Source organism: Ceratotherium simum, chromosome 25 (genome assembly GCF_057802395.1).
Source record: "Ceratotherium simum simum isolate JZ-2026a chromosome 25, ASM5780239v1, whole genome shotgun sequence".
NCBI lineage: Eukaryota > Metazoa > Chordata > Mammalia > Perissodactyla > Rhinocerotidae > Ceratotherium > Ceratotherium simum.
In genome coordinates, this window is record NC_141924.1 from 21,234,656 (window position 1) to 21,240,824 (window position 6,169).

General features: G+C 37.5%; 1 pseudogene; it reads left to right on the top strand.

Moving 5' to 3' along the window:
• Positions 1-259: 259 nt before the first annotated feature.
• LOC147913748 (reticulon-3 pseudogene) lies at positions 260-5,907 on the top strand (annotated as a pseudogene).
• The last annotated feature ends 262 nt before the right edge of the window (positions 5,908-6,169 follow it).

The window sequence follows — 6,169 nt, forward strand, 5'->3', positions numbered from 1 at the left end:
TATTAAACAAGAAAATTTCCAGTTAGCATATAAAATAATACATAAAATCTGCAAAGCCATATATCAAACACTACTAGTAGTCAGAGTCTCAGCAAAAGCAGAGAGAGTGAAGGGATTTGGGAGAGTCAACAGTGTGATTGTTTTGTTTCCCCCCTGTCTCCTGTCCTTGTTGGAAAAGCCCCTGGTAGAGCCATTAGAGGCCACTCAGTTCCATCTAACTCCTCTTTGTCCTCTGGGGCCAAACCCTCCATGCCCAGTGATGGGGGAAGGAGATGTGGGACAGAGTTGGCTGGCAACCTGCTCTGCAGCCTCCGGTGCAATACATCTGATTTTCTGGCACGATGTGAAGAAAGCTAAGCTTGTCTTGCACCCCACACTGACAGTGCTACTTTCCCTGGAGATTTCAGCATCATCACTGTGGCTTCTTACCTTATCTTGGTTTTCTTTGTCACCATCAGCTTCGGGGTCTACAAGTCTGTCATCTAAGCTATACAGAAGTCAGAAGAAGGCCATGCAATACAACTCTTTTCAGAAGTTTTTCATAATTATGAGAGTGACTCCGTCAACAGGGTCCCAAAACTCATCATGTGTCTGTTTCTGGTGGAAGATCCGTCTGTCTTTATGTGGTTGATGACCTATGCTGGTGCACTTCCAATGGAACTGCCCTTCTGATCTTTGCTAAACTGTAAATTTTCAGTGTCCCAATGAAAAACACAAACCCCAAATTGATTACTACGTTTTGTCGTGGGGATCAGAACAAGTCAGTTATTGAAGCACCTAAGCAAAATCCTCTGGCATTCCAAAGAAAAAAGTAGAATAAGCACATGGAAATCAACAATTCAACAGTTACTAAATCACCATTCAAGAGGTATAACATTACCCTTGTACCGTGAAGGACTATGTCCAGTGTTCACTTACAAACTTTTTTAATCTGATGTTTTCTCACCTTCTTTCTCTTTACTCTCAGTAGCAATCTCCAGAATATGTTAGATTGAAAAGGAATTGATATCTTCGAAACTAAAAGAATAAGGAAAGATTCCAATTAGTAGGCTATCAGAATGTCTAAGGATGGTGAAGCTTTTGCCTATAGTTTGAAAAGGCAAAGAATGAAGATAAACATGGAAATGAAAGATAAAACACACATCTCCAGTTCTTCTAATACCCAAGTATTGATTTTAAACCAATTTCCCACCATAATATTGCCCTTATTTCAGGAATTATGATTACCTTACAAAAAAATTATTTGAGGGCAGAAGTGGAATAATGGCTATCTTGTTAACTTTGACATAATCCTTGGGTTATTTTTACTCTCCTCTGATCTCATCTGCCTATTCTATAACGTGAGCAGTTACTACTATTATCATCTCTCTTCTGCTACCCCACTGGTCAAAATAACTTTCATCTCAGGGCTGGCCCAGTGGCATAGTGGTTAAGTTTGCGTGCTGAAGCACAGCGGCCCAGGGTTCACAGGTTCGGATCCCAGGTGCGGACCTACACACTGCTCATTAAGCCATGCTGTGGTGGTGTCTCATATATAAAATAGAGGAGGATGGGCACAGATGGTAGCTCAGGGACAATCTTCCTCAGCAAAAAAAAATAATAATAATAACTTTCAATTCTATTAATAACTCACAGGTAATACTCATAGGTGAATCTTAAAGTACCACCTGATAAATGAGATCAGAAACAGCAAGTTGGCTCACTGACGTCACCACCACTCCCTTCCCTACGTCCCCTTAGGAAATAAAAACCTCCATGATTTGGGAAGGTAGTTTCTGTTTTATTTCCTCTGGACATTGAGTTCTGAGCTTGAGTATGAGAAAGGTGCTTCCTACCTTCTTTCCTACCTACCTCAAGCTTAACAGACAAGGCTGTGCTGTTCTCATGAAATTAAATGTCTATAATTTCTATAAAAATGTTGGTGGTTGCCTGTGGGTAAATGGACATGCTAGAAGTTCACTGAAAGTTGTTTGAGTGGGATATGTTAATAAGTAACTATAGTAAGGTGATTCATAATTTGGAAAAGGGCCTAAATATGATTAATAGAGAAGAATTTTTGGATGCTATAAAGGATAGCATCGAAAAAGGATGATAAAGGAAAAATACCTACGAAGTGAGATTTATGTTCTGCTACATTTTAAAACCACTTAAAAATGGTTTAAATGCTATCCCCATGAACTGCAGGGAAAGAGGGCTTATATTAGGCCCAATTATTGCCTCCTTGTCACCAAAACTCACTTGATAGGGTCAGTGCCTCAGGTGGTCTGCATTGTAATTGAGCAATCTCCCCAATAATGTGTCTCTAATGTTTTTATGGAATTAAAAAAAATACCATAAAAAGATGTAGAGAAATGGTGGAGTAAGTTTAACAAAATAAGTAAATATCTTATTCACAGCCTCTTTGAGCTGATGATGCTCTTATGCCTAGTTTAAAACCTCATTACCTTGGAAGCCCAAAAGATGAGTATAAATAAAAAAGACAGGGTCAGCTTTCTGTTCCACTCCAACATAATTCTGAGTCCAAGACATCGTTTGTGGCTGATTAAAAGGGGATGGAATTTAAAAATATTAATCCCTAAGCTTATCAAGTCCAGAACAACAACAATTAAATAAATGTTCTGATAACACTAAAAGGAAAAATATCATGAAGCCCATGTAGCCGAGCTCTGTCCTTATCTCACTTTGTTTTCCTTTTCACGGGGTCACAGAACCCACAGAGGCAGAAACGAACGGGTTTTGTATAACCCTGGCCTTCTCCTAGAGCCTAATTATTTGTTCTCAGAAACTCAAACCACTTCACTATACCCAAGCAGGCCAGAAAGTTTGCAGGTAGAGCTGAGCCAAAGAGTCTGGTTTGGTTATATGAGCCAAAACACGAGTCGACCCATTTGAGCTGACTAGACACATAGGCAAAAGAAAATACAAAAATTTATATATGTGTGTGTGTACATGTTGGTCTGTGTCATGTTTGTGCAAATGGTCACTGGGGCTGACTGGGAATAATGACAGAGTATTTTCACTGGCTTGTCTTTTCCTTGGCTCATCTTTACGGTTGGAGGCAGAACAGCAGTGCTAGATCCTGACTGATTTTAATTTGCCTACCTCATTTCTTGACAAGCAGAAATAGAAATTGTAGTACTCTTTGTTATTTCTGCAGCTGATAAAACTCTTTAAAAGGTTCCCCATCTCCGCTAAAGCATCCTTCTTCTAAACCCCAATATGCTCCCAAGATTCTGTGTAGCATTTGAAGTACGAAAGTTATTATTCATTTATTCAAAAAATATTTGACCTTCCATTTACATAAAACTGTTCTAGGCACTGTAAAAAATAAAATAAGCAAATAAATGGTGATGGACGGCAACTAGACTTTTGGTGGTAAGCATTATGCAGTCTATACAGAAGTTGAAATATTAAGATGTACACCTGAAATTTATATGTTATACACCAATGTTACCTCAATAAAAATTTTTTTTAAATAAATATTTTTTTAAAAAAGATAAGAAATAAGTGTTGGAGAGGATGTGGAGAAAAGGGAACTCTCGTACACTGCTGGTAGGAATGTAAGTTGGGTGCAGCTGCTGTGAAAAACAGTATGGAGATTCCTCAAAAAAATTAAGAATAGAACTACCATATGATCCAGCTATTCCACTTCTGGGTATTTATCCAAAGAATATGAAAACATTAATTAGAAAAGATACATACACCCCTATGTTCCTTGCAGCATTACTTATAATAGCTGAGACATGGAAACAACCTAAGCGCACAACAATGGATGAATGGATAAAAAAGATGTGGTGTATATATAATAGAATACTACTCAGCCATAAAAAAGATGAGATCTTGCCATTTGTGACAACATGGGTGGCCCTTGAGGGTATTATGCTAAGCAAAATAAGTCAGACAAAGACAATTACCATACGACTTCACTCATTTGTGGAAGACAAACAAACACATAGATACAGAGACAGATTGGTGGTTACCAGAGGGGAAGGGGAGTGGCGGGAGGATAAAGGGGGCATTTGTACAGTGATGGATGGAAACTAGACTTTTGGTAGTGAACACAATGTAGTCAATACGGAAGTCAAAATATAACCATGTACACCTGCAAAAAAAATAATGCCTTATATTTTGAAAAATAAATAAAATAAGCAAAAAAACAAAGCATAACACAAAAGTTTTAAAACTAACTGTAGGATAAGAAAATGTTTGTTAATAAGGCAATGTTCCCTTTAAAAAAACACAATACAAATCTCTTTCGATTATATAGATCTAGATATAGGTATAGGTATAAATAAATAGATATAGATGAGAGCTATAGATAAATAACTCTCCCTCCTACATAAAGATATTCTTTCTGCATCCCATTTAGAAGTTTTTGCACGTGCAGTTCTGGCCCTGGACGAAATAGTGGCCTTTACTCAGGGCTTCCTGACACTCTTATAGCTTTTCTCTTCTTTCAGGATCCATTTCTCTCATGATTACCCTGGCTGCCAAGGGTCCTCTACTGTGCTCCCTCACTCAACAGTCTACTATGGTCCTTGCAAATTCCCTTTCTTTCCAACTTCACTTTCCAAAGTGTGCAGCTCTCTGAAGATAGCTATTCAGATGCACTAATTTTGCTAGATTAACAGCCAGCAGCATGGTGTGCTAGTTATGAGCATTGATTGGTCCCGGACTGAGTTAGCCAGTTGTGTGGAATCCTGGCTCAAATACTTACCTGTTCTGTGACCTTGAACAGCTTACTTCACGTCTCAGTTTCATTTTAGGTAAGATTGGATAAAGGGGGATGGTGGCTAATATGTATTTCATCTAATCTGTGACGCCTTCTACTGTCAGTTTCACCATGATTTTACATGCCACTAGGAAAGAAACGAATGTTCTAAATTATGCTTGTAAGACATCATTGATTGTAATATACATCCCAATTCCAGAGTGTTAAAATGTGGAAAAAATGTACATCTTACAAGTGATTAAATACAATAGTATCAACCTAAGATTATTCTCAGTATTAAGTAAGATAACCAAGATAGAGTGCTTAGTGCAATGCCAGGCAAAAATTAAGCAACTAAATGTCAGCTTATATTATTAATGTGTTTCTCCTGCCAGATAATATACTTCATCTTAACAAGGGTTCTTTAAACACAATGTCTTTACATGCAAAGAATCACTGAAGGCAGCGTATGGTGGCTTAGAGCCAATGGAAACATATCTCATGTGTGGCTTTGATTTTTTGATGCCCTCATTCAGATTACACACCTTGAAAGTTATTTGTAGGATTGCTTCTACTCAAAACCTAGTAACACAAATCTGGGATCAGAACTTTTAACACAGTTTAGACAGATTCATCCCTACATTAAATAATCAAAGTTTTCAATGGGCTTTCATAATTAGCCGAAGCTTATAACCCATTTCACTCCTCTCAAAAAAAATCACTTTCCAGGCTTACTAGCTTTCTTATGCTCTTTAAAACTGAAAGTTTATTCAAAGCACCTAAGATTATTTATCCTCAGTATTCTGCTTCTGTCATCTGATGTGTTGAGGTGAAAACAATGTACAAAGACAAAACAGGAAAGAACACCTTTTCACCACCAGAAAACATAGTTATCTTTCAGATGAGTGACATTACAGAACAAGAATATTTTAGCAAGCACTTTGAATGACATAAATGCCCTATATTTAGAAATTTAATCTTATCACCTTTATGTTAAATTCAACACAGAAAATCCAAATATGACACTCATCCAGGAGTCAGATATGATATACATAGCAAATGTAACACCCATAGAATATGCTGTAACGCATCATTCTTTTATAGGTCTTCAGTTTAGTCTGCATCTTGATAAGTTGTTTATGCCAGCATGCCTGTCTGCTAAGCAGTATACTGACGATGTTGATGTGATTTTCTAATGATTTGACTGCTAGTGCAACGGCTGACAATATGTTGCCACAATTGCATAACTTCATAAAAGCATTCATCTCAATCTTGCCAAAAATCTAGATGATGTCTATTTATAACCAATCAACCATCTTCAGTGAGTCAGTCTTTTTTGCATCTCTTGCATGAACAATATGCTATGATCTCAATTGGTTAATGAGATTGACTAAAACCCTTTATATACATTTGCCAAAGACAGGTGGATCGATTACTTTAGACCAAGACCCAGGTTAC